Source organism: Mytilus edulis, chromosome 4 (genome assembly GCF_963676685.1).
Source record: "Mytilus edulis chromosome 4, xbMytEdul2.2, whole genome shotgun sequence".
In the NCBI taxonomy this organism is placed as follows: domain Eukaryota; kingdom Metazoa; phylum Mollusca; class Bivalvia; order Mytilida; family Mytilidae; genus Mytilus; species Mytilus edulis.
In genome coordinates this window covers 3,786,613-3,814,423 of record NC_092347.1, presented here as the reverse complement: position 1 = coordinate 3,814,423, position 27,811 = coordinate 3,786,613, and the positions used below count along the sequence as shown (strand labels likewise).

Below are 27,811 nucleotides of genomic sequence, written 5' to 3'. Positions count from 1 at the left end.
AGAATTTAATCTTTGAATTAGCGTGTCAACGTTACATTAAAACCTAAAGCTTGCTCTTTGCAGAGGACTGCTTTTAACATTTTTTGATTTGAGCGTCACTGATGAGTCTTTTGTAGACGAAACATGCGTCTGGCGTAAATATTAAATTTTAATTCAGGTATCTATGATGAGTTTAATTTACAAGTCCCATTTTAACATGAAGCATCTTTTTGTCAAATTGTTGAGGAAAAAAACTAATTCCATTGCCTATCAAATATAAACATAAACTTAAGCAAACTGTAATGTACTTACATGTGGCCAGTCCTATACTGATGAGTCTTCATTCTTCATCTGTCGAGGAGGGCAACATATACTAGATGCTGTATCTGTAACAAAAACTATCAATTAATATCACCTTTAAATAGAGGCTATTTGCTGTTTCAAGTTTTCAGAATTTAATCTTTGAATTAGCGTGTCAAGGTTACATTAAAACCTAAAGCTTGCTCTTTGCAGAGGACTGCTTTTAACATTTTTTGATTTGAGCGTCACTGATGAGTCTTTTGAAGACGAAACATGCGTCTGGCGTAAATATTAAATTTTATATTATATTTTAATTCAGGTATCTATGATGAGTTTAATTTACAAGTCCCATTTTAACATGAAGCATCTTTTTGTCAAATTGTTGAGGAAAAAAACTAATTCCATTGCCTATCAAATATAAACATAAACTTAAGCAAACTGTAATGTACTTACATGTGGCCAGTCCTATACTGATGAGTCTTCATTCTTCATCTGTCGAGGAGGGCAACATATACTAGATGCTGTATCTGTAACAAAAACTATCAATTAATATCACCTTTAAATAGAGGCTATTTGCTGTTTCAAGTTTTCAGAATTTAATCTTTGAATTAGCGTGTCAACGTTACATTAAAACCTAAAGCTTGCTCTTTGCAGAGGACTGCTTTTAACATTTTTTGATTTGAGCGTCACTGATGAGTCTTTTGTAGACGAAACATGCGTCTGGCGTAAATATTAAATTTTAATTCAGGTATCTATGATGAGTTTAATTTACAAGTCCCATTTTAACATGAAGCATCTTTTTGTCAAATTGTTGAGGAAAAAAACTAATTCCATTGCCTATCAAATATAAACATAAACTTAAGCAAACTGTAATGTACTTACATGTGGCCAGTCCTATACTGATGAGTCTTCATTCTTCATCTGTCGAGGAGGGCAACATATACTAGATGCTGTATCTGTAACAAAAACTATCAATTAATATCACCTTTAAATAGAGGCTATTTGCTGTTTCAAGTTTTCAGAATTTAATCTTTGAATTAGCGTGTCAACGTTACATTTAAACCTAAAGCTTGCTCTTTGCAGAGGACTGCTTTGAACATTTTTTGATTTGAGCGTCACTGATGAGTCTTTTGTAGACGAAACATGCGTCTGGCGTAAATATTAAATTTTAATTCAGGTATCTATGATGAGTTTAATTTACAAGTCCCATTTTAACATGAAGCATCTTTTTGTCAAATTGTTGAGGAAAAAAACTAATTCCATTGCCTATCAAATATAAACATAAACTTAAGCAAACTGTAATGTACTTACATGTGGCCAGTCCTATACTGATGAGTCTTCATTCTTCATCTGTCGAGGAGGGCAACATATACTAGATGCTGTATCTGTAACAAAAACTATCAATTAATATCACCTTTAAATAGAGGCTATTTGCTGTTTCAAGTTTTCAGAATTTAATCTTTGAATTAGCGTGTCAACGTTACATTTAAACCTAAAGCTTGCTCTTTGCAGAGGACTGCTTTGAACATTTTTTGATTTGAGCGTCACTGATGAGTCTTTTGTAGACGAAACATGCGTCTGGCGTTAATATTAAATTTTATATTATATTTTAATTCAGGTATCTATGATGAGTTTAATTTACAAGTCCCATTTTAACATGAAGCATCTTTTTGTCAAATTGTTGAGGAAAAAAACTAATTCCATTGCCTATCAAATATAAACATAAACTTAAGCAAACTGTAATGTACTTACATGTGGCCAGTCCTATACTGATGAGTCTTCATTCTTCATCTGTCGAGGAGGGCAACATATACTAGATGCTGTATCTGTAACAAAAACTATCAATTAATATCACCTTTAAATAGAGGCTATTTGCTGTTTCAAGTTTTCAGAATTTAATCTTTGAATTAGCGTGTCAACGTTACATTAAAACCTAAAGCTTGCTCTTTGCAGAGGACTGCTTTTAACATTTTTTGATTTGAGCGTCACTGATGAGTCTTTTGTAGACGAAACATGCGTCTGGCGTAAATATTAAATTTTAATTCAGGTATCTATGATGAGTTTAATTTACAAGTCCCATTTTAACATGAAGCATCTTTTTGTCAAATTGTTGAGGAAAAAAACTAATTCCATTGCCTATCAAATATAAACATAAACTTAAGCAAACTGTAATGTACTTACATGTGGCCAGTCCTATACTGATGAGTCTTCATTCTTCATCTGTCGAGGAGGGCAACATATACTAGATGCTGTATCTGTAACAAAAACTATCAATTAATATCACCTTTAAATAGAGGCTATTTGCTGTTTCAAGTTTTCAGAATTTAATCTTTGAATTAGCGTGTCAAGGTTACATTAAAACCTAAAGCTTGCTCTTTGCAGAGGACTGCTTTTAACATTTTTTGATTTGAGCGTCACTGATGAGTCTTTTGAAGACGAAACATGCGTCTGGCGTAAATATTAAATTTTATATTATATTTTAATTCAGGTATCTATGATGAGTTTAATTTACAAGTCCCATTTTAACATGAAGCATCTTTTTGTCAAATTGTTGAGGAAAAAAACTAATTCCATTGCCTATCAAATATAAACATAAACTTAAGCAAACTGTAATGTACTTACATGTGGCCAGTCCTATACTGATGAGTCTTCATTCTTCATCTGTGGAGGAGGGCAACATATACTAGATGCTGTATCTGTAACAAAAACTATCAATTAATATCACCTTTAAATAGAGGCTATTTGCTGTTTCAAGTTTTCAGAATTTAATCTTTGAATTAGCGTGTCAAGGTTACATTAAAACCTAAAGCTTGCTCTTTGCAGAGGACTGCTTTTTACATTTTTTGATTTGAGCGTCACTGATGAGTCTTTTGTAGACGAAACATGCGTCTGGCGTAAATATTAAATTTTAATTCAGGTATCTATGATGAGTTTAATTTACAAGTCCCATTTTAACATGAAGCATCTTTTTGTCAAATTGTTGAGGAAAAAAACTAATTCCATTGCCTATCAAATATAAACATAAACTTAAGCAAACTGTAATGTACTTACATGTGGCCAGTCCTATACTGATGAGTCTTCATTCTTCATCTGTCGAGGAGGGCAACATATACTAGATGCTGTATCTGTAACAAAAACTATCAATTAATATCACCTTTAAATAGAGGCTATTTGCTGTTTCAAGTTTTCAGAATTTAATCTTTGAATTAGCGTGTCAACGTTACATTAAAACCTAAAGCTTGCTCTTTGCAGAGGACTGCTTTTAACATTTTTTGATTTGAGCGTCACTGATGAGTCTTTTGTAGACGAAACATGCGTCTGGCGTAAATATTAAATTTTAATTCAGGTATCTATGATGAGTTTAATTTACAAGTCCCATTTTAACATGAAGCATCTTTTTGTCAAATTGTTGAGGAAAAAAACTAATTCCATTGCCTATCAAATATAAACATAAACTTAAGCAAACTGTAATGTACTTACATGTGGCCAGTCCTATACTGATGAGTCTTCATTCTTCATCTGTCGAGGAGGGCAACATATACTAGATGCTGTATCTGTAACAAAAACTATCAATTAATATCACCTTTAAATAGAGGCTATTTGCTGTTTCAAGTTTTCAGAATTTAATCTTTGAATTAGCGTGTCAAGGTTACATTAAAACCTAAAGCTTGCTCTTTGCAGAGGACTGCTTTTAACATTTTTTGATTTGAGCGTCACTGATGAGTCTTTTGAAGACGAAACATGCGTCTGGCGTAAATATTAAATTTTATATTATATTTTAATTCAGGTATCTATGATGAGTTTAATTTACAAGTCCCATTTTAACATGAAGCATCTTTTTGTCAAATTGTTGAGGAAAAAAACTAATTCCATTGCCTATCAAATATAAACATAAACTTAAGCAAACTGTATTGTACTTACATGTGGCCAGTCCTATACTGATGAGTCTTCATTCTTCATCTGTCGAGGAGGGCAACATATACTAGATGCTGTATCTGTAACAAAAACTATCAATTAATATCACCTTTAAATAGAGGCTATTTGCTGTTTCAAGTTTTCAGAATTTAATCTTTGAATTAGCGTGTCAAGGTTACATTAAAACCTAAAGCTTGCTCTTTGCAGAGGACTGCTTTTTACATTTTTTGATTTGAGCGTCACTGATGAGTCTTTTGTAGACGAAACATGCGTCTGGCGTAAATATTAAATTTTAATTCAGGTATCTATGATGAGTTTAATTTACAAGTCCCATTTTAACATGAAGCATCTTTTTGTCAAATTGTTGAGGAAAAAAACTAATTCCATTGCCTATCAAATATAAACATAAACTTAAGCAAACTGTAATGTACTTACATGTGGCCAGTCCTATACTGATGAGTCTTCATTCTTCATCTGTCGAGGAGGGCAACATATACTAGATGCTGTATCTGTAACAAAAACTATCAATTAATATCACCTTTAAATAGAGGCTATTTGCTGTTTCAAGTTTTCAGAATTTAATCTTTGAATTAGCGTGTCAACGTTACATTAAAACCTAAAGCTTGCTCTTTGCAGAGGACTGCTTTTAACATTTTTTGATTTGAGCGTCACTGATGAGTCTTTTGTAGACGAAACATGCGTCTGGCGTAAATATTAAATTTTAATTCAGGTATCTATGATGAGTTTAATTTACAAGTCCCATTTTAACATGAAGCATCTTTTTGTCAAATTGTTGAGGAAAAAAACTAATTCCATTGCCTATCAAATATAAACATAAACTTAAGCAAACTGTAATGTACTTACATGTGGCCAGTCCTATACTGATGAGTCTTCATTCTTCATCTGTCGAGGAGGGCAACATATACTAGATGCTGTATCTGTAACAAAAACTATCAATTAATATCACCTTTAAATAGAGGCTATTTGCTGTTTCAAGTTTTCAGAATTTAATCTTTGAATTAGCGTGTCAAGGTTACATTAAAACCTAAAGCTTGCTCTTTGCAGAGGACTGCTTTTAACATTTTTTGATTTGAGCGTCACTGATGAGTCTTTTGAAGACGAAACATGCGTCTGGCGTAAATATTAAATTTTATATTATATTTTAATTCAGGTATCTATGATGAGTTTAATTTACAAGTCCCATTTTAACATGAAGCATCTTTTTGTCAAATTGTTGAGGAAAAAAACTAATTCCATTGCCTATCAAATATAAACATAAACTTAAGCAAACTGTAATGTACTTACATGTGGCCAGTCCTATACTGATGAGTCTTCATTCTTCATCTGTCGAGGAGGGCAACATATACTAGATGCTGTATCTGTAACAAAAACTATCAATTAATATCACCTTTAAATAGAGGCTATTTGCTGTTTCAAGTTTTCAGAATTTAATCTTTGAATTAGCGTGTCAAGGTTACATTAAAACCTAAAGCTTGCACTTTGCAGAGGACTGCTTTTATTATTTTTTTATTTGAGCGTCACTGATGAGTCTTTTGTAGACGAAACATGCGTCTGGCGTAAATATTAAATTTTAATTCAGGTATCTACGATGAGTTTAATTTACAAGTCCCATTTTAACATGAAGCATCTTTTTGTCAAATTGTTAAGGAAAAAAACTAATTCCATTGCCTATCAAATATAAACATAAACTTAAGCAAACTGTAATGTACTTACATGTGGCCAGTCCTATACTGATGAGTCTTCATTCTTCATCTGTCGAGGAGGGCAACATATACTAGATGCTGTATCTGTAACAAAAACTATCAATTAATATCACCTTTAAAGTCATAAGAAACGAGTGACTGGTGAAAAATAATGTTCATCCAATTCTTGAACCAATGCATGTATATATCATAAACTTAGTCCTCTGTGCACGATTTTATCATTTTTTACGCAAATATATCGTATAATCGTCAATTTTTTTTCTATCTGCAGATGTTATGATTTAACAAATATGGCTGCTCATTAAATGCCGTGTTTTGAAGCCGAAGTTTACCGATTGTCACCTTATAGCAAATAATCAACAAAAAGCATGGGTATTTAGCACGTGTTAAACATATACAATCAGGCAATTGTTTATTTTAATGACAGATTCATGCGTATTGCTATCACCGGATATTTACGAGGAGGGTCACGCTTAGGTCACTATGCATATGGAAAATATGTCGGCGAATTGCTTCCTGGCAGCAAGCAATTAGAAATAAGTAAACTTCTTCTAAATGTTGACAAATTAAAGAATTTTCCTCAGAAAAAAGTATATGTACATAAGTTGTATAATGAAAACTATCCATTTAGTTTTAAAAAAACATATGCATATTGTTTTTTAATTTGAGGTTTCATATGACTTTAAATAGAGGCTATTTGCTGTTTCAAGTTTTCAGAATTTAATCTTTGAATTAGCGTGTCAAGGTTACATTAAAACCTAAAGCTTGCACTTTGCAGAGGACTGCTTTTAACATTTTTTGATTTGAGCGTCACTGATGAGTCTTTTGTAGACCAAACATGCGTCTGGCGTAAATATTAAATTTTATATTATATTTTAATTCAGGTATCTATGATGAGTTTAATTTACAAGTCCCATTTTAACATGAAGCATCTTTTTGTCAAATTGTTGAGGAAAAAAACTAATTCCATTGCCTATCAAATATAAACATAAACTTAAGCAAACTGTAATGTACTTACATGTGGCCAGTCCTATACTGATGAGTCTTCATTCTTCATCTGTCGAGGAGGGCAACATATACTAGATGCTGTATCTGTAACAAAAACTATCAATTAATATCAACTTTAAATACAGGCTATTTGCTGTTTCAAGTTTTCAGAATTTAATCTTTGAATTAGCATGTCAAGGTTACTTTAAAACCTAAAGCTTGCTCTTTGCAGACTGCTTTTAACATTTTTTGATTTGAGCGTCACTGATGAGTCTTTTGTAGACGAAACATGCGTCTGGCGTAAATATTAAATTTTAATTCAGGTATCTATGATGAGTTTAATTTACAAGTCCCATTTTAACATGAAGCATCTTTTTGTCAAATTGTTGAGGAAAAAAACTAATTCCATTGCCTATCAAATATAAACATAAACTTAAGCAAACTGTAATGTACTTACATGTGGCCAGTCCTATACTGATGAGTCTTCATTCTTCATCTGTCGAGGAGGGCAACATATACTAGATGCTGTATCTGTAACAAAAACTATCAATTAATATCACCTTTAAATAGAGGCTATTTGCTGTTTCAAGTTTTCAGAATTTAATCTTTGAATTAGCGTGTCAAGGTTACATTAAAACCTAAAGCTTGCTCTTTGCAGAGGACTGCTTTTAACATTTTTTGATTTGAGCGTCACTGATGAGTCTTTTGAAGATGAAACATGCGTCTGGCGTAAATATTAAATTTTATATTATATTTTAATTCAGGTATCTATGATGAGTTTAATTTACAAGTCCCATTTTAACATGAAGCATCTTTTTGTCAAATTGTTGAGGAAAAAAACTAATTCCATTGCCTATCAAATATAAACATAAACTTAAGCAAACTGTAATGTACTTACATGTGGCCAGTCCTATACTGATGAGTCTTCATTCTTCATCTGTCGAGGAGGGCAACATATACTAGATGCTGTATCTGTAACAAAAACTATCAATTAATATCACCTTTAAATAGAGGCTATTTGCTGTTTCAAGTTTTCAGAATTTAATCTTTGAATAAGCGTGTCAAGGTTACATTAAAACCTAAAGCTTGCTCTTTGCAAAGGACTGCTTTTAACATTTTTTGATTTGAGCGTGACTGATGAGTCTTTTGTAGACGAAACATGCGTCTGGCGTAAATATTAAATTTTAATTGAGGTATCTATGATGAGTTTAATTTACAAGTCCCATTTTAACATGAAGCATCTTTTTGTCAAATTGTTGAGGAAAAAAACTAATTCCATTGCCTATCAAATATAAACATAAACTTAAGCAAACTGTAATGTACTTACATGTGGCCAGTCCTATACGGATGAGTCTTCATTCTTCATCTGTCGAGGAGGGCAACATATACTAGATGCTGTATCTGTAACAAAAACTATCAATTAATATCACCTTTATATAGAGGCTATTTGCTCTTTCAAGTTTTCAGAATTTAATCTTTGAATTAGCGTGTCAACATTACATTTAAACCTAAAGCTTGCTCTTTGCAGAGGACTGCTTTGAACATTTTTTGATTTGAGCGTCACTGATGAGTCTTTTGTAGACGAAACATGCGTCTGGCATTAATATTAAATTTTATATTATATTTTAATTCAGGTATCTATGATGAGTTTAATTTACAAGTCCCATTTTAACATGAAGCATCTTTTTGTCAAATTGTTGAGGAAAAAAACTAATTCCATTGCCTATCAAATATAAACTTAAGCAAACTGTAATGTACTTACATGTGGCCAGTCCTATACTGATGAGTCTTCATTCTTCATCTGTCGAGGAGGGCAACATATACTAGATGCTGTATCTGTAACAAAAACTATCAATTAATATCACCTTTAAATAGAGGCTATTTGCTGTTTCAAGTTTTCAGAATTTAATCTTTGAATTAGCGTGTCAAGGTTACATTAAAACCTAAAGCTTGCTCTTTGCAGAGGACTGCTTTTAACATTTTTTGATTTGAGCGTCACTGATGAGTCTTTTGAAGATGAAACATGCGTCTGGCGTAAATATTAAATTTTATATTATATTTTAATTCAGGTATCTATGATGAGTTTAATTTACAAGTCCCATTTTAACATGAAGCATCTTTTTGTCAAATTGTTGAGGAAAAAAACTAATTCCATTGCCTATCAAATATAAACATAAACTTAAGCAAACTGTAATGTACTTACATGTGGCCAGTCCTATACTGATGAGTCTTCATTCTTCATCTGTCGAGGAGGGCAACATGTACTAGATGCTGTATCTGTAACAAAAACTATCAATTAATATCACCTTTAAATAGAGGCTATTTGCTGTTTCAAGTTTTCAGAATTTAATCTTTGAATTAGCGTGTCAAGGTTACATTAAAACCTAAAGCTTGCTCTTTGCAGAGGACTGCTTTTTACATTTTTTGATTTGAGCGTCACTGATGAGTCTTTTGTAGACGAAACATGCGTCTGGCGTAAATATTAAATTTTAATTCAGGTATCTATGATGAGTTTAATTTACAAGTCCCATTTTAACATGAAGCATCTTTTTGTCAAATTGTTGAGGAAAAAAACTAATTCCATTGCCTATCAAATATAAACATAAACTTAAGCAAACTGTAATGTACTTACATGTGGCCAGTCCTACACTGATGAGTCTTCATTCTTCATCTGTCGAGGAGGGCAACATATACTAGATGCTGTATCTGTAACAAAAACTATCAATTAATATCACCTTTATATAGAGGCTATTTGCTCTTTCAAGTTTTCAGAATTTAATCTTTGAATTAGCGTGTCAAGGTTGCATTAAAACCTAAAGCTTGCTCTTTGCAGAGGACTGCTTTTAACATTTTTTGATTTGAGCGTCACTGATGAGTCTTTTGTAGACGAAACATGCGTCTGGCATTAATATTAAATTTTATATTATATTTTAATTCAGGTATCTATGATGAGTTTAATTTACAAGTCCCATTTTAACATGAAGCATCTTTTTGTCAAATTGTTGAGGAAAAAAACTAATTCCATTGCCTATCAAATATAAACATAAACTTAAGCAAACTGTAATGTACTTACATGTGGCCAGTCCTATACTGATGAGTCTTCATTCTTCATCTGTCGAGGAGGGCAACATATACTAGATGCTGTATCTGTAACAAAAACTATCAATTTATATCACCTTTAAATAGAGGCTATTTGCTGTTTCAAGTTTTCAGAATTTAATCTTTGAATTAGCGTGTCAAGGTTACATTAAAACCTAAAGCTTGCTCTTTGCAGAGGACTGCTTTTAACATTTTTTGATTTGAGCGTGACTGATGAGTCTTTTGTAGACGAAACATGCGTCTGGCTTAAATATTAAATTTTAATTCAGGTATCTATGATGAGTTTAATTTACAAGTCCCATTTTAACATGAAGCATCTTTTTGTCAAATTGTTGAGGAAAAAATCTAATTCCATTGCCTATCAAATATAAACATAAACTTAAGCAAACTGTAATGTACTTACATGTGGCCAGTCCTATACTGACGAGTCTTCATTCTTCATCTGTCGAGGAGGGCAACATATACTAGATGCTGTATCTGTAACAAAAACTATCAATTAATATCACCTTTAAATAGAGGCTATTTGCTGTTTCAAGTTTTCAGAATTTAATCTTTGAATTAGCGTGTCAAGGTTACATTAAAACCTAAAGCTTGCTCTTTGCAGAGGACTGCTTTTAACATTTTTTGATTTGAGCGTCACTGATGTGTCTTTTGAAGACGAAACATGCGTCTGGCGTAAATATTAAATTTTATATTATATTTTAATTCAGGTATCTATGATGAGTTTAATTTACAAGTCCCATTTTAACATGAAGCATCTTTTTGTCAAATTGTTGAGGAAAAAAACTAATTCCATTGCCTATCAAATATAAACATAAACTTAAGCAAACTGTAATGTACTTACATGTGGCCAGTCCTATACTGATGAGTCTTCATTCTTCATCTGTCGAGGAGGGCAACATATACTAGATGCTGTATCTGTAACAAAAACTATCAATTAATATCACCTTTAAATATAGGCTATTTGCTGTTTCAAGTTTTCAGAATTTAATCTTTGAATTAGCGTGTCAACGTTACATTAAAACCTAAAGCTTACTCTTTGCAGAGGACTGCTTTTAACATTTTTTGATTTGAGCGTCACTGATGAGTCTTTTGTAGACGAAACATGCGTCTGGCGTAAATATTAAATTTTAATTCAGGTATCTACGATGAGTTTAATTTACAAGTCCCATTTTAACATGAAGCATCTTTTTGTCAAATTGTTAAGGAAAAAAACTAATTCCATTGCCTATCAAATATAAACATAAACTTAAGCAAACTGTAATGTACTTACATGTGGCCAGTCCTATACTGATGAGTCTTCATTCTTCATCTGTCGAGGAGGGCAACATATACTAGATGCTGTATCTGTAACAAAAACTATCAATTAATATCACCTTTAAAGTCATAAGAAACGAGTGACTGGTGAAAAATAATGTTCATCCAATTCTTGAACCAATGCATGTATATATCATAAACTTAGTCCTCTGTGCACGATTTTATCATTTTTTACGCAAATATATCGTATAATCGTCAATTTTTTTTCTATCTGCAGATGTTATGATTTAACAAATATGGCTGCTCATTAAATGCCGTGTTTTGAAGCCGAAGTTTACCGATTGTCACCTTATAGCAAATAATCAACAAAAAGCATGGGTATTTAGCACGTGTTTAACATATACAATCAGGCAATTGTTTATTTTAATGACAGATTCATGCGTATTGCTATCACCGGATATTTACGAGGAGGGTCACGCTTAGGTCACTATGCATATGGAAAATATGTCGGCGAATTGCTTCCTGGCAGCAAGCAATTAGAAATAAGTAAACTTCTTCTAAATGTTGACAAATTAAAGAATTTTCCTCAGAAAAAAGTATATGTACATAAGTTGTATAATGAAAACTATCCATTTAGTTTTAAAAAAACATATGCATATTGTTTTTTAATTTGAGGTTTCATATGACTTTAAATAGAGGCTATTTGCTGTTTCAAGTTTTCAGAATTTAATCTTTGAATTAGCGTGTCAAGGTTACATTAAAACCTAAAGCTTGCACTTTGCAGAGGACTGCTTTGAACATTTTTTGATTTGAGCGTCACTGATGAGTCTTTTGTAGACGAAACATGCGTCTGGCGTAAATATTAAATTTTATATTATATTTTAATTCAGGTATCTATGATGAGTTTAATTTACAAGTCCCATTTTAACATGAAGCATCTTTTTGTCAAATTGTTGAGGAAAAAAACTAATTCCATTGCCTATCAAATATAAACATAAACTTAAGCAAACTGTAATGTACTTACATGTGGCCAGTCCTATACTGATGAGTCTTCATTCTTCATCTGTCGAGGAGGGCAACATATACTAGATGCTGTATCTGTAACAAAAACTATCAATTAATATCACCTTTAAATAGAGGCTATTTGCTGTTTCAAGTTTTCAGAATTTAATCTTTGAATTAGCGTGTCAAGGTTACATTTAAACCTAAAGCTTGCACTTTGCAGAGGACTGCTTTTAACATTTTTTGATTTGAGCGTCACTGATGAGTCTTTTGTAGACGAAACATGCGTCTGGCGTAAATATTTAATTTTAATTCAGGTATCTACGATGAGTTTAATTTACAAGTCCCATTTTAACATGAAGCATCTTTTTGTCAAATTGTTAAGGAAAAAAACTAATTCCATTGCCTATCAAATATAAACATAAACTTAAGCAAACTGTAATGTACTTACATGTGGCCAGTCCTATACTGATGAGTCTTCATTCTTCATCTGTCGAGGAGGGCAACATATACTAGATGCTGTATCTGTAACAAAAACTATCAATTAATATCACCTTTATATAGAGGCTATTTGCTCTTTCAAGTTTTCAGAATTTAATCTTTGAATTAGTGTGTCAAGGTTACATTAAAACCTAAAGCTTGCTCTTTGCAGAGGACTGCTTTTAACATTTTTTGATTTGAGCGTCACTGATGAGTCTTTTGAAGACGAAACATGCGTCTGGCGTAAATATTAAATTTTATATTATATTTTAATTCAGGTATCTATGATGAGTTTAATTTACAAGTCCCATTTTAACATGAAGCATCTTTTTGTCAAATTGTTGAGGAAAAAAACTAATTCCATTGCCTATCAAATATAAACATAAACTTAAGCAAACTGTAATGTACTTACATGTGGCCAGTCCTATACTGATGAGTCTTCATTCTTCATCTGTCGAGGAGGGCAACATATACTAGATGCTGTATCTGTAACAAAAACTATCAATTAATATCACCTTTAAATAGAGGCTATTTGCTGTTTCAAGTTTTCAGAATTTAATCTTTGAATTAGCGTGTCAAGGTTACATTAAAACCTAAAGCTTGCTCTTTGCAGAGGACTGCTTTTAACATTTTTTGATTTGAGCGTGACTGATGAGTCTTTTGTAGACGAAACATGCGTCTGGCGTAAATATTAAATTTTAATTCAGGTATCTATGATGAGTTTAATTTACAAGTCCCATTTTAACATGAAGCATCTTTTTGTCAAATTGTTGAGGAAAAAATCTAATTCCATTGCCTATCAAATATAAACATAAACTTAAGCAAACTGTAATGTACTTACATGTGGCCAGTCCTATACTGACGAGTCTTCATTCTTCATCTGTCGAGGAGGGCAACATATACTAGATGCTGTATCTGTAACAAAAACTATCAATTAATATCACCTTTAAATAGAAGCTATTTGCTGTTTCAAGTTTTCAGAATTTAATCTTTGAATTAGCGTGTCAAGGTTACATTAAAACCTAAAGCTTGCTCTTTGCAGAGGACTGCTTTTAACATTTTTTGATTTGAGCGTCACTGATGAGTCTTTTGAAGACGAAACATGCGTCTGGCGTAAATATTAAATTTTATATTATATTTTAATTCAGGTATCTATGATGAGTTTAATTTACAAGTCCCATTTTAACATGAAGCATCTTTTTGTCAAATTGTTGAGGAAAAAAACTAATTCCATTGCCTATCAAATATAAACATAAACTTAAGCAAACTGTAATGTACTTACATGTGGCCAGTCCTATACTGATGAGTCTTCATTCTTCATCTGTCGAGGAGGGCAACATATACTAGATGCTGTATCTGTAACAAAAACTATCAATTAATATCACCTTTAAATAGAGGCTATTTGCTGTTTCAAGTTTTCAGAATTTAATCTTTGAATTAGCGTGTCAAGGTTACATTTAAACCTAAAGCTTGCACTTTGCAGAGGACTGCTTTTAACATTTTTTGATTTGAGCGTCACTGATGAGTCTTTTGTAGACGAAACATGCGTCTGGCGTAAATATTAAATTTTAATTCAGGTATCTACGATGAGTTTAATTTACAAGTCCCATTTTAACATGAAGCATCTTTTTGTCAAATTGTTAAGGAAAAAAACTAATTCCATTGCCTATCAAATATAAACATAAACTTAAGCAAACTGTAATGTACTTACATGTGGCCAGTCCTATACTGATGAGTCTTCATTCTTCATCTGTCGAGGAGGGCAACATATACTAGATGCTGTATCTGTAACAAAAACTATCAATTAATATCACCTTTATATAGAGGCTATTTGCTCTTTCAAGTTTTCAGAATTTAATCTTTGAATTAGTGTGTCAAGGTTACATTAAAACCTAAAGCTTGCTCTTTGCAGAGGACTGCTTTTAACATTTTTTGATTTGAGCGTCACTGATGAGTCTTTTGAAGACGAAACATGCGTCTGGCGTAAATATTAAATTTTATATTATATTTTAATTCAGGTATCTATGATGAGTTTAATTTACAAGTCCCATTTTAACATGAAGCATCTTTTTGTCAAATTGTTGAGGAAAAAAACTAATTCCATTGCCTATCAAATATAAACATAAACTTAAGCAAACTGTAATGTACTTACATGTGGCCAGTCCTATACTGATGAGTCTTCATTCTTCATCTGAAGAGGAGGGCAACATATACTAGATGCTGTATCTGTAACAAAAACTATCAATTAATATCACCTTTAAATAGAGGCTATTTGCTGTTTCAAGTTTTCAGAATTTAATCTTTGAATTAGCGTGTCAAGGTTACATTAAAACCTAAAGCTTGCTCTTTACAGAGGACTGCTTTTAACATTTTTTGATTTGAGCGTGACTGATGAGTCTTTTGTAGACGAAACATGCGTCTGGCGTAAATATTAAATTTTAATTCAGGTATCTATGATGAGTTTAATTTACAAGTCCCATTTTAACATGAAGCATCTTTTTGTCAAATTGTTGAGGAAAAAATCTAATTCCATTGCCTATCAAATATAAACATAAACTTAAGCAAACTGTAATGTACTTACATGTGGCCAGTCCTATACTGATGAGTCTTCATTCTTCATCTGTCGAGGAGGGCAACATATACTAGATGCTGTATCTGTAACAAAAACTATCAATTAATATCACCTTTAAATAGAGGCTATTTGCTGTTTCAAGTTTTCAGAATTTAATCTTTGAATTAGCGTGTCAAGGTTACATTAAAACCTAAAGCTTGCTCTTTGCAGAGGACTGCTTTTAACATTTTTTGATTTGAGCGTCACTGATGAGTCTTTTGAAGACGAAACATGCGTCTGGCGTAAATATTAAATTTTATATTATATTTTAATTCAGGTATCTATGATGAGTTTAATTTACAAGTCCCATTTTAACATGAAGCATCTTTTTGTCAAATTGTTGAGGAAAAAAACTAATTCCATTGCCTATCAAATATAAACATAAACTTAAGCAAACTGTAATGTACTTACATGTGGCCAGTCCTATACTGATGAGTCTTCATTCTTCATCTGTCGAGGAGGGCAACATATACTAGATGCTGTATCTGTAACAAAAACTATCAATTAATATCACCTTTAAATAGAGGCTATTTGCTGTTTCAAGTTTTCAGAATTTAATCTTTGAATTAGCGTGTCAAGGTTACATTAAAACCTAAAGCTTGCTCTTTGCAGAGGACTGCTTTTTACATTTTTTGATTTGAGCGTCACTGATGAGTCTTTTGTAGACGAAACATGCGTCTGGCGTAAATATTAAATTTTAATTCAGGTATCTATGATGAGTTTAATTTACAAGTCCCATTTTAACATGAAGCATCTTTTTGTCAAATTGTTGAGGAAAAAAACTAATTCCATTGCCTATCAAATATAAACATAAACTTAAGCAAACTGTAATGTACTTACATGTGGCCAGTCCTATACTGATGAGTCTTCATTCTTCATCTGTCGAGGAGGGCAACATATACTAGATGCTGTATCTGTAACAAAAACTATCAATTAATATCACCTTTAAATAGAGGCTATTTGCTGTTTCAAGTTTTCAGAATTTAATCTTTGAATTAGCGTGTCAACGTTACATTAAAACCTAAAGCTTGCTCTTTGCAGAGGACTGCTTTTAACATTTTTTGATTTGAGCGTCACTGATGAGTCTTTTGTAGACGAAACATGCGTCTGGCGTAAATATTAAATTTTAATTCAGGTATCTATGATGAGTTTAATTTACAAGTCCCATTTTAACATGAAGCATCTTTTTGTCAAATTGTTGAGGAAAAAAACTAATTCCATTGCCTATCAAATATAAACATAAACTTAAGCAAACTGTAATGTACTTACATGTGGCCAGTCCTATACTGATGAGTCTTCATTCTTCATCTGTCGAGGAGGGCAACATATACTAGATGCTGTATCTGTAACAAAAACTATCAATTAATATCACCTTTAAAGTCATAAGAAACGAGTGACTGGTGAAAAATAATGTTCATCCAATTCTTGAACCAATGCATGTATATATCATAAACTTAGTCCTCTGTGCACGATTTTATCATTTTTTACGCAAATATATCGTATAATCGTCAATTTTTTTTCTATCTGCAGATGTTATGATTTAACAAATATGGCTGCTCATTAAATGCCGTGTTTTGAAGCCGAAGTTTACCGATTGTCACCTTATAGCAAATAATCAACAAAAAGCATGGGTATTTAGCACGTGTTTAACATATACAATCAGGCAATTGTTTATTTTAATGACAGATTCATGCGTATTGCTATCACCGGATATTTACGAGGAGGGTCACGCTTAGGTCACTATGCATATGGAAAATATGTCGGCGAATTGCTTCCTGGCAGCAAGCAATTAGAAATAAGTAAACTTCTTCTAAATGTTGACAAATTAAAGAATTTTCCTCAGAAAAAAGTATATGTACATAAGTTGTATAATGAAAACTATCCATTTAGTTTTAAAAAAACATATGCATATTGTTTTTTAATTTGAGGTTTCATATGACTTTAAATAGAGGCTATTTGCTGTTTCAAGTTTTCAGAATTTAATCTTTGAATTAGCGTGTCAAGGTTACATTAAAACCTAAAGCTTGCACTTTGCAGAGGACTGCTTTGAACATTTTTTGATTTGAGCGTCACTGATGAGTCTTTTGTAGACGAAACATGCGTCTGGCGTAAATATTAAATTTTATATTATATTTTAATTCAGGTATCTATGATGAGTTTAATTTACAAGTCCCATTTTAACATGAAGCATCTTTTTGTCAAATTGTTGAGGAAAAAAACTAATTCCATTGCCTATCAAATATAAACATAAACTTAAGCAAACTGTAATGTACTTACATGTGGCCAGTCCTATACTGATGAGTCTTCATTCTTCATCTGTCGAGGAGGGCAACATATACTAGATGCTGTATCTGTAACAAAAACTATCAATTAATATCACCTTTAAATAGAGGCTATTTGCTGTTTCAAGTTTTCAGAATTTAATCTTTGAATTAGCGTGTCAAGGTTACATTTAAACCTAAAGCTTGCACTTTGCAGAGGACTGCTTTTAACATTTTTTGATTTGAGCGTCACTGATGAGTCTTTTGTAGACGAAACATGCGTCTGGCGTAAATATTAAATTTTAATTCAGGTATCTACGATGAGTTTAATTTACAAGTCCCATTTTAACATGAAGCATCTTTTTGTCAAATTGTTAAGGAAAAAAACTAATTCCATTGCCTATCAAATATAAACATAAACTTAAGCAAACTGTAATGTACTTACATGTGGCCAGTCCTATACTGATGAGTCTTCATTCTTCATCTGTCGAGGAGGGCAACATATACTAGATGCTGTATCTGTAACAAAAACTATCAATTAATATCACCTTTATATAGAGGCTATTTGCTCTTTCAAGTTTTCAGAATTTAATCTTTGAATTAGTGTGTCAAGGTTACATTAAAACCTAAAGCTTGCTCTTTGCAGAGGACTGCTTTTAACATTTTTTGATTTGAGCGTCACTGATGAGTCTTTTGAAGACGAAACATGCGTCTGGCGTAAATATTAAATTTTATATTATATTTTAATTCAGGTATCTATGATGAGTTTAATTTACAAGTCCCATTTTAACATGAAGCATCTTTTTGTCAAATTGTTGAGGAAAAAAACTAATTCCATTGCCTATCAAATATAAACATAAACTTAAGCAAACTGTAATGTACTTACATGTGGCCAGTCCTATACTGATGAGTCTTCATTCTTCATCTGTCGAGGAGGGCAACATATACTAGATGCTGTATCTGTAACAAAAACTATCAATTAATATCACCTTTAAATAGAGGCTATTTGCTGTTTCAAGTTTTCAGAATTTAATCTTTGAATTAGCGTGTCAAGGTTACATTAAAACCTAAAGCTTGCTCTTTGCAGAGGACTGCTTTTAACATTTTTTGATTTGAGCGTGACTGATGAGTCTTTTGTAGACGAAACATGCGTCTGGCGTAAATATTAAATTTTAATTCAGGTATCTATGATGAGTTTAATTTACAAGTCCCATTTTAACATGAAGCATCTTTTTGTCAAATTGTTGAGGAAAAAATCTAATTCCATTGCCTATCAAATATAAACATAAACTTAAGCAAACTGTAATGTACTTACATGTGGCCAGTCCTATACTGACGAGTCTTCATTCTTCATCTGTCGAGGAGGGCAACATATACTAGATGCTGTATCTGTAACAAAAACTATCAATTAATATCACCTTTAAATAGAAGCTATTTGCTGTTTCAAGTTTTCAGAATTTAATCTTTGAATTAGCGTGTCAAGGTTACATTAAAACCTAAAGCTTGCTCTTTGCAGAGGACTGCTTTTAACATTTTTTGATTTGAGCGTCACTGATGAGTCTTTTGAAGACGAAACATGCGTCTGGCGTAAATATTAAATTTTATATTATATTTTAATTCAGGTATCTATGATGAGTTTAATTTACAAGTCCCATTTTAACATGAAGCATCCTTTTGTCAAATTGTTGAGGAAAAAAACTAATTCCATTGCCTATCAAATATAAACATAAACTTAAGCAAACTGTAATGTACTTACATGTGGCCAGTCCTATACTGATGAGTCTTCATTCTTCATCTGTCGAGGAGGGCAACATATACTAGATGCTGTATCTGTAACAAAAACTATCAATTAATATCACCTTTAAATAGAGGCTATTTGCTGTTTCAAGTTTTCAGAATTTAATCTTTGAATTAGCGTGTCAAGGTTACATTTAAACCTAAAGCTTGCACTTTGCAGAGGACTGCTTTTAACATTTTTTGATTTGAGCGTCACTGATGAGTCTTTTGTAGACGAAACATGCGTCTGGCGTAAATATTAAATTTTAATTCAGGTATCTACGATGAGTTTAATTTACAAGTCCCATTTTAACATGAAGCATCTTTTTGTCAAATTGTTAAGGAAAAAAACTAATTCCATTGCCTATCAAATATAAACATAAACTTAAGCAAACTGTAATGTACTTACATGTGGCCAGTCCTATACTGATGAGTCTTCATTCTTCATCTGTCGAGGAGGGCAACATATACTAGATGCTGTATCTGTAACAAAAACTATCAATTAATATCACCTTTATATAGAGGCTATTTGCTCTTTCAAGTTTTCAGAATTTAATCTTTGAATTAGTGTGTCAAGGTTACATTAAAACCTAAAGCTTGCTCTTTGCAGAGGACTGCTTTTAACATTTTTTGATTTGAGCGTCACTGATGAGTCTTTTGAAGACGAAACATGCGTCTGGCGTAAATATTAAATTTTATATTATATTTTAATTCAGGTATCTATGATGAGTTTAATTTACAAGTCCCATTTTAACATGAAGCATCTTTTTGTCAAATTGTTGAGGAAAAAAACTAATTCTATTGCCTATCAAATATAAACATAAACTTAAGCAAACTGTAATGTACTTACATGTGGCCAGTCCTATACTGATGAGTCTTCATTCTTCATCTGTCGAGGAGGGCAACATATACTAGATGCTGTATCTGTAACAAAAACTATCAATTAATATCACCTTTAAATAGAGGCTATTTGCTGTTTCAAGTTTTCAGAATTTAATCTTTGAATTAGCGTGTCAAGGTTACATTAAAACCTAAAGCTTGCTCTTTGCAGAGGACTGCTTTTTACATTTTTTGATTTGAGCGTCACTGATGAGTCTTTTGTAGACGAAACATGCGTCTGGCGTAAATATTAAATTTTAATTCAGGTATCTATGATGAGTTTAATTTACAAGTCCCATTTTAACATGAAGCATCTTTTTGTCAAATTGTTGAGGAAAAAAACTAATTCCATTGCCTATCAAATATAAACATAAACTTAAGCAAACTGTAATGTACTTACATGTGGCCAGTCCTATACTGATGAGTCTTCATTCTTCATCTGTCGAGGAGGGCAACATATACTAGATGCTGTATCTGTAACAAAAACTATCAATTAATATCACCTTTAAATAGAGGCTATTTGCTGTTTCAAGTTTTCAGAATTTAATCTTTGAATTAGCGTGTCAACGTTACATTAAAACCTAAAGCTTGCTCTTTGCAGAGGACTGCTTTTAACATTTTTTGATTTGAGCGTCACTGATGAGTCTTTTGTAGACGAAACATGCGTCTGGCGTAAATATTAAATTTTAATTCAGGTATCTATGATGAGTTTAATTTACAAGTCCCATTTTAACATGAAGCATCTTTTTGTCAAATTGTTGAGGAAAAAAACTAATTCCATTGCCTATCAAATATAAACATAAACTTAAGCAAACTGTAATGTACTTACATGTGGCCAGTCCTATACTGATGAGTCTTCATTCTTCATCTGTCGAGGAGGGCAACATATACTAGATGCTGTATCTGTAACAATCAAAGTGATGGAAATCACTCATGGAAAGATTAGAAGAGTAGTTTGAATTATTTCATATTAAGGTATGGTGGGGGAAAATGAACATTTATAAAGCACTATTGCTGAAAATTGCATTTACAGCAGGTCTTTAGAAGGAAACCTGCTTTTCCAGTACATTCAGTATGAGGATAAAATGAGCTCAAATTAAATAATATGGGTCTCTTAATTTGCACAATTTTATTTAAACTGCAGTTTATATATCTTATCGAAATTATGTTGCCGGTTCTGAACCTGTTTCAAAAAAACAAAAAAAAGCAAAAATTCTTCTAGTAAATGTTACCAACTATCCTTGTACGACATAAATCTGGACCAACAGCTTAAAACTTAAAGTGTCAACAAAAAAAATTGAAAAATGTTGTTATGGGGCATTTTGTAAGTTGAAACAGAGGTTATAGGGCATTGAAGATTAAAAGTTTTAGAGTGCCTTTTGATCAATTTTTAAAGTATTTTTCAACACAGGGCATTGAAAATGTACTTTTTCAACGTAAACCAATTAAAAAACTTATCTTATTGAAATGTGGATTCTTTATTGATTGCAAAAATATATATTCACTTCTAATAAAAATTCAAATGACTAAAATAGACATAATGATTGATGGGAAATAAACTAATAAACAATGGTTTGTTATAATTAAAAGTTTTAAAATTTTTAAACTGTTTCAAGCCAATTCCTGATAAAAAAAAAGTGTACTAATTTAATTGTTGATTAATTACAGATGATTATTGGAAATTTATCAAGTAAATTATAGGCCTTACTTGAATACCTTTTATTTATTCATATTTATATTCATATTTCATTTTTTTAAGATCTTGTTAATCCATTAATCATTTATCTTTCAGATATAAATTACAGAATCACTTTATGTAATGTAGATCAAAAGTAATTGGCAATACATAAATCTATCATCCTTATAAATATCAAACATCTAATATACACATTTGTGTATTCAATTATGAGGTCAAATACTTGTGTATTAAGAATTATATTGATGGTGGTCTGTATAATTATGTAAGACTGAGGTTGATAGGTAATGTGGTCAATTTGATTGGCAGTTTAGGAGGTGGGGCATTGTAATTAAAGGTTCACCTTGTCTCTGATTGTTTAGTGATAATGACAGTTGTCAATCATACTAGTTGAATCAATACCCAGTTACCTAATCAAAATGTTTTTTTAAAGCCTGCACATCAACACACCTTAATGGCATACATTCTTGAATGAACTGCTCCAATAATATGCCCAGTTTTTTTTCAGTTTATATGTGTATTATGTGCACATACATCAGAACCATAGGGAACTATATTTCAGTGTGAATACATTTAGTAACAGTAGCTAACCTGTCCTGTTGTTAGGGAGGCTGGTGCCTAAGTAAAGATTTAGAACAAGTTCTAATCTTTCCAAAAACTATCAATTAATATCACCTTTAAATAGAGGCTATTTGCTCTTTCAAGTTTTCAGAATTTATCTTTGAATTAGCGTGTCAAGGTTACATTAAAACCTAAAGCTTGCACTTTGCAGAGGACTGCTTTTAACATTTTTGATTTGAGCGTCAGTGATGAGTCTTTTGTAGACCAAACATGCGTCTGGCGTAAATATTAAATTTTAATTCAGGTATCTATGATGAGTTTAATTTACAAGTCCCATTTTAACATGAAGCATCTTTTTGTCAAATTGTTGAGGAAAAAAACTAATTCCATTGCCTATCAAATATAAACATAAACTTAAGCAAACTGTAATGTACTTACATGTGGCCAGTCCTATACTGATGAGTCTTCATTCTTCATCTGTTGAGGAGGGCAACATATACTAGATGCTGTATCTGTAACAAAAACTATCAATTAATATCACCTTTAAATAGAGGCTATTTGCTGTTTCAAGTTTTCAGAATTTAATCTTTGAATTAGCGTGTCAACGTTACATTAAAACCTAAAACTTGCTCTTTGCAGAGGACTGCTTTTAACATTTTTTTATTTGAGCGTCCCTGATGAGTCTTTTGTAGACGAAACATGCGTCTGGCGTAAATATTAAATTTTAATTCAGGTATCTATGATGAGTTTAATTTACAAGTCCCATTTTAACATGAAGCATCTTTTTGTCAAATTGTTGAGGAAAAAAACTAATTCCATTGCCTATCAAATATAAACATAAACTTAAGCAAACTGTAATGTACTTACATGTGGCCAGTCCTATACTGATGAGTCTTCATTCTTCATCTGTCGAGGAGGGCAACATATACTAGATGCTGTATCTGTAACAAAACTATCAATTAATATCACCTTTAAATAGAGGCTATTTGCTGTTTCAAGTTTTCAGAATTTAATCTTTGAATTAGCGTGTCAACGTTACATTTAAACCTAAAGCTTGCTCTTTGCAGAGGACTGCTTTTAACATTTTTTGATTTGAGCGTCACTGATGAGTCTTTTGTAGACGAAACATGCGTCTGGCGTAAATATTAAATTTTAATTCAGGTATCTATGATGAGTTTATTTACAAGTCATATTTTAACATGTAGCATCTTTTTGTCAAATTGTTGAGGAAAAAAACTAATTCCATTGCCTATCAAATATAAACATAAACTTAAGCAAACTGTAATGTACTTACATGTTGCCAGTCCTATACTGATGAGTCTTCATTCTTCATCTGTCGAGGAGGGCAACATATACTAGATGCTGTATCTGTAACAAAAACTATCAATTAATATCACCTTTAAATAGAGGCTATTTGCTGTTTCAAGTTTTCAGAATTTATCTTTGAATTAGCGTGTCAAGGTTTCATTAAAACCTAAAGCTTGCACTTTGCAGAGGACTGCTTTTAACATTTTTTAATTTGAGCGTCACTGATGAGTCTTTTGTAGACGAAACATGCGTCTGGCGTAAATATTAAATTTTATATTATATTTTAATTCAGGTATCTATGATGAGTTGAATTTACAAGTCCCATTTTAACATGAAGCATCTTTTTGTCAAATTGTTGAGGAAAAAGACTAATTCCATTGCCTATCAAAAATAAACATAAACTTAAGCAAACTGTAATGTACTTACATGTGGCCAGTCCTATACGGATGAGTCTTCATTCTTCATCTGTCGAGGAGGGCAACATATACTAGATGCTGTATCTGTAACAAAAACTATCAATTAATATCACCTTTAAATAGAGGCTATTTGCTGTTTCAAGTTTTTGAGAATTTAATCTTTGAATTAGCGTGTCAACGTTACATTAAAACCCAAAGCTTGCTCTTTGCAGAGGACTGCTCTTACATTTTTTGATTTGAGCGTCACTGATGAGTCTTTTGTAGACCAAACATGCGTCTGGCGTAAATATTAAATTTTAATTCAGGTATCTATGATGAGTTTATTTACAAGTCCCATTTTAACATGTAGCATCTTTTTGTCAAATTGTTGAGGAAAAAAACTAATTCCATTGCCTATCAAATATAAACATAAACTTAAGCAAACTGTAATGTACTTACATGTGGCCAGTCCTATACTGATGAGTCTTCATTCTTCATCTGTCGAGGAGGGTAACATATACTAGATGCTGTATCTGTAACAAAAACTATCAATAAATATCACCTTTAAATAGAGGCTATTTGCTGTTTCAAGTTTTCAGAATTTAATCTTTGAATTAGCGTGTCAACGTTACATTAAAACCTAAAGCTTGCTCTTTGCAGAGGACTGCTTTTAACATTTTTTGATTTGAGCGTCACTGATGAGTCTTTTGTAGACGAAACATGCGTCTGGCGTAAATATTAAATTTGAATTCAGGTATCTATGATGTGTTTATTTACAAGTTGCATTTTAACATGAAGCACCCATTAAATTCATCAATGATATATCAAAATTTTAAACTGCAGAGATATGCTTTTTAACATGAGGCATCTTTTTATCAAACTGTTCAGGTAAAACTGGTTGTGTTGCCTTACAAACATGAACATAGTTTTCAGATAAACTGTAATGAACAAATACATACAGGTTGACTCTCTATCTGCCATGAATCCGTCTTCTTCCGTCTAGGAGGGCAACATATATTAAAGAAAAGGCCGTCTTTTTAACAAAAGCTATAAATCAATATCAGCTTTAAAAAGACACTAATTGCTGTTTCAATTTTCAAATTTTCAAATTGTTTTTGATTTTTTATATTTGTGGAAAAAGAGCCAATTATGAAAATCTATTTTGGTGCATCAGCCATTATAGCCTTGCTGTCAAATGTAAAGAAATTGGTAAATATCAAAATGAAATTTTCTATACCCTTTAATGAGCAAACCCATTTATACTCTGGAGAAACTATAAGTCTTGAGTCAAAGTCAATCCAATGTTTTAATGCATGAACATTAATCAATGCTTTTATCAAAAACATGATTTCACCATTAACACATCAATTAAGAGGTCAATAATGAATATGTTTTTGAAGGAGCTAGGTTCAATGGTCCCTAGTCCCATTCAACTTGGATATTTTGTCTAGAGTCTTCAGTCCAGGTGCAGTGTTTGTGTCTTCAGTCCAGTTGTGTCTACAGTCCAGGTGCAGTGTTTGTGTCTTCAGTCCAGGTGTGTCTACAGTCCAGGTGCAGTGTTTGTGCAATATATAGTATCTACAGAGTAGAGATGAGTTAAATTATTTTCAATCAAAATTTTCTAAAAAAGTTAGTAAAATTTATTACATTTTAAAATATGGTCAATGACCTAGGATACACTTAGAAGTTAGTGTGCTTATAGGGAGGGATCAATGCTGTTACAATGTTTTGTTAAAAGAAATGGCATCCAACATCATAACCAGTTTTTTGAAAAATGAAAAAGTTATCTTTAATTGATGCAAGCATGGCTATGGTTAATGTTATTTTGAAAAAAGTATTTTGAATTTCTTTAATTTATGTTATCATTTTAAAGAAATGCTGAAAAAAAAATGGTCATCAAAATTTTTTACGAAGAAACAACATTACCAGAAGGCATACACATAAATTAGCTCATTGAAAAAAAAAATCTTAAACACCTAAATAAATATAATTAAGAATAATTCTTACTAGTTTTTAATGCTTTATAATGGACATCTCCTTTAAAACAACATAATTAACGTTTTTCTAATCTATCTGAGGCAATTTTGTAATTTTATGCAAAACCAAATCATGAAAATTCAAGTCGGCTGACTTTGGACTACCATTCACTTAAAAATTGTTTTGTCTTTTCAAAAACATTTTTCTATTCATGGTGATTATGAACTTGAAATACTGAAGGCTTTTTCTTCAGTTAATACCATTATTTAAGTATCTTGTCATATGTTTAGTCATCTTTCCTTTATGAATAACCATGTTAGCTCACAGATATACCAAACAAAATCTTCTCTGGCTTAGGTCTAACTGATTATTACAGAACCTTAATTTAGCAAGCTCACATACCAATGTCTCCCAATTGAAGAACAATATCTTATGGCAGTTTTATCTGTTTAATATTGAAATTAAAGATTTGGAGTAAGCACAAGGAAAACATAAATGACTGACTAATTGGTTAAACCCTACTAAGCATTGGGTGTAATAATAAGATTTTTCAAATCATATATCATAAATAAAAAGCAGACTATACCTAGTTTGGCTTTCCAAAATGCATCTCAATTCTAAGTAGGGTGACTGCAGATTAAGTTCATATGGTATTCAAAAACTGAAATGAGATGAACAACATAAGTCAATGAAGTAAAACTTTAATGAACCCGGACCATTTGTTTAACAAAAGTGCACAGGCTGAAATGTCTCGCCTTCTATACTAATCATTGATATTATGTTGATAGTCCTAAGTATAAAGCTAAGCTTTATTACAACTGTCACATAAACTTAACATTAACCAAGATAACTAAACAAAGACCAATGAACCTTGAAAAAGAGGTCCAGGTCAGATGAACCATGCCAGGCAGACAGGTACAGCTAACAATGCTTCTATACAACATATATAGTTGACACATTACTTATAGTTTAAGAAAAATAGACCAAAACACAAAAACTTAACACTGTGCAATGAACTGTGAAAATGAGGTCACGGTTAAATAAAACCTGTTCGACTGACATAAAGATCATAAAATATTTCCATACACCAAATATAGTTGACCTATGGCATATAGCATTAGATAAAAAGACCAAAACTCAAAAACTTAACTTTGACCACTGAACCATGAAAATGAGGTCAAGGACATTGGACATGTGACCAACGGAAACTTCGTAACATGAAGCATCTATACACAAAGCATGAAGCATCCAGGTCTTCCACCTTCTAAAATATAAAGCTTTTAGAAGTGATCTAACGCCGCCGCCGGATCACTATCCCTATGTCGAGCTTTCTGCAACAAAAGTTGCAGGCTCGACAAAAACCGAAACGATTTCACACTTGCTCTCAAAAAAGCAAGGACAATTAAAAAGTCAATTGTTCATAAACAATTGAATGGTCTTTCCTTTTTTTCTTTTATTAATTGCCTTCTTAGTTAAAAAATATATGGTTTCTAAGGACTTTTATGTTCATAAGTGGTTGCTTAGGGCAAAAATCATTCCTAAGGTTAAATATATTAAAATAAGTTATTAAAAATGTCATATGTACTATTCATAGTTTTTAAAGT

General features: G+C 31.9%; 2 long non-coding RNA genes across 3 annotated transcripts in view; both read right to left on the bottom strand.

The window, feature by feature from the left end:
• Window positions 1-23,357, bottom strand: part of LOC139521658 (uncharacterized) — a 56,315-nt gene extending 32,958 nt beyond the window's left edge. Inside the window, exon 1 of the long non-coding RNA XR_011664041.1 lies at window positions 22,984-23,357. This is a non-coding gene — a long non-coding RNA (uncharacterized lncRNA). The remainder of the gene's footprint in view (window positions 1-22,983) is intronic.
• A 1,809-nt stretch (window positions 23,358-25,166) lies between these two features.
• LOC139521657 (uncharacterized) overlaps window positions 25,167-27,811 on the bottom strand; it is a 43,152-nt gene continuing 40,507 nt past the window's right edge. Inside the window, exons 3-4 of one of the 2 annotated variants that reach the window (XR_011664039.1) lie at window positions 26,794-26,868; window positions 25,167-26,108 (exon numbers count right to left, since the gene is read on the bottom strand). This is a non-coding gene — a long non-coding RNA (uncharacterized lncRNA). The remainder of the gene's footprint in view (window positions 26,109-26,793; window positions 26,869-27,811) is intronic. The other variant, XR_011664040.1, reaches the window with a different exon arrangement.